This window comes from Sturnira hondurensis, unplaced genomic scaffold (genome assembly GCF_014824575.4).
Source record: "Sturnira hondurensis isolate 20B ecotype Veracruz unplaced genomic scaffold, ASM1482457v3 Scaffold0004136, whole genome shotgun sequence".
In the NCBI taxonomy this organism is placed as follows: Eukaryota; Metazoa; Chordata; class Mammalia; order Chiroptera; family Phyllostomidae; genus Sturnira; species Sturnira hondurensis.
In genome coordinates, this window is record NW_028076767.1 from 3,376,563 (window position 1) to 3,378,867 (window position 2,305).

The following is a 2,305-nucleotide window of genomic DNA, read 5'->3' on the forward strand; positions in this document are numbered from 1 at the left end:
AAAATCACAAGACACCTTGAGGTAAGAGTTGGGGCAATGCTGAGAGCTCATAGGTCAGAGGTGAGGTAAGGCCAATGAATAATTTCTTCAGGTCTTGAGGACAACTCTGAGGTTTTTTCCAGCATCCTTCTGTTGGTCTCATGGGAAAGCAGCCCAGAAGTGGTTCCACTTTTGGGCTCAGGAGCTGAAACATAACTTAGGTCAAGATCTTGCCTTAAGTCTGCCAGAAGTCCACACCCTGTGTCCATTGGTCAGGTCTTCTACTGACTCGGGGATTGCTGATTTATTGGGGGGGAAAGTTAGGTATCTGAGGGGTATAGACAAAAAGAGATATACTATTTCTAGAGCTAGGATTTATAACTAAATTTAATCAAAATCATAAGAACCCTCAGTATCAATTGGAGAATACATAGACACAGCCCTAGGTTGTCCCGTGATTGACATACTCCTCCTCCCTAATTCATCCACTAAAGAAGCTTGTGAATTTCTGTTCCTCCCATCTCTACCCATCCTCTCTTTTGGAATGGACCACAGGCCTTGTCTTCTCCCAGCCACTTGAGGGATTTTGTTAATGGAATTTTGTAGTTGAGAATTATTCTTAAAATATGCAGAATTGTAGAATACAGCTAATTCTTATATCATTTCCAGGGAAGTATGTTGTAGGTTCATACCTAGTAAATAAATATTCTATAACCCTTTGAGGTTTGCTCTTTATATTGATCTTAAGCATTCAATCATGCTCTTAACTCCCATTTTCATTTTCTTTTTAAAGTATATTTTATTGATTATAAAATCAATAAAAGTTGATATAAAAGTTGTCTCAATTTTTTTTCCCTTTACCTGCCTCTACCCTGTACCCCCTCACCCTCCAGCATCCCCCCACCTTAGTTCATGCCCATGGATTGTACATATAAGTTCTTTGGCTTCTCTGTTTCCTATACTATTCTTAACACTCCCCTCATCTATTTTATGCCTACCAATTAAGCTTCTTATTCCCTGTACTTTCCCCCCAATTCTTCCCCTCCCCCTACCTACTGAAAACCCTGTATGTGATCTCCATTTCTCTGGTTTGTTCCTGTTCTAGTTGTTTGCTAAGTTTTATTTTTCTTTTTAGGTTCGGTTGTTGATAGTTATGAGTTTGTTGTCATTTTACTGTTCATATTTTTGATCATCTTCAATTTCTTAGATAAGTCCCTTTAACAATTCATATAATAAGGGCTTAGTAATGATGAACTCCTTTAACTTGACCTTATCTGGGAAGCACTTTATCTGCGCTTCCATTCTAAATGAAAGCTTTCTTGGACAGAGTAATCTTGGGTGTAGGTCTGTGCATCTCATGACTTGGAATACTTCTTTCCAGTGCCTTCTTTCCTGCAAGGTTTCTTTTGAGAAATCAGCTGACACTCTTATGGGCACTCCTTTGTAGGTAACTGTCTCCTTTCCTCTTGCTGCTTTTAAGATTCTCTTCTTATCTTTAATCTTGGGTAACTTGATTATGATGTGCCTCAATGTGTTCCTTCTTGGGTCCAATTTCTTTGGGACTCTGAGCTTCCTGGAAGGTCCTGGAAGTCTATTACCTTTGCCAGATTGGGGAAGTTCTCCTTCATTATTTGTTCAAATAAGTTTTCAATTTTTTGCTCTTGTTCTTCTTCTGTCACTCCTACGATTCCAATGTCAGAGCACTTACATCCAAAATTGTCCCATAGGTTCCTAAGCCTCTCCTCATTTTTTTGAATTCTTATTTCTTCTTCCTGTTCCTGTTATGGTTGGATGTTTATTTCTTCCTTTTGTTCCAAATAGTTGATTTGAATCCTGGTTTTCTTCCCTTCACTGTTGGTTCCCTGTGTATTTTGCATTATTTCATTTTGGGTAGCCTTCATCTCTTCCTTCATTTTGTGATCAAGCTCAATAGTTCTGTGACCATCCTGATTGTCAGTGTTTTGAACTCTGCATCAGATACATTGTCTGTCTCCTCATCACGGAGTTCCTTTTCTAGAGTTTTGATCTGTTCTTTTATTTGGGCCATGTTTCTTTGTCTCAGTGCACCTATTATGTTGTAAGGGGTGGAGCCTTAGGTATTCGCCAGGGTGGGGCAATGCTCTTTGCTGTGTTGTGGTACTGTGGGGGGGGAGGGATCAGAGAGGAAACGGAGCCCTCTCTTGCTCAGCTCTAGCCCCACTTTCCAACACACTCTCTCCTATGAGACTGGGAGTTTCTCCCACATCACATCCACTGCAGTGTTTTACAGCTAGTTTTGAGTCTTTAATTTTATGTTCGGCCAGCCCTGCCTCAACTGAGTGGTCTG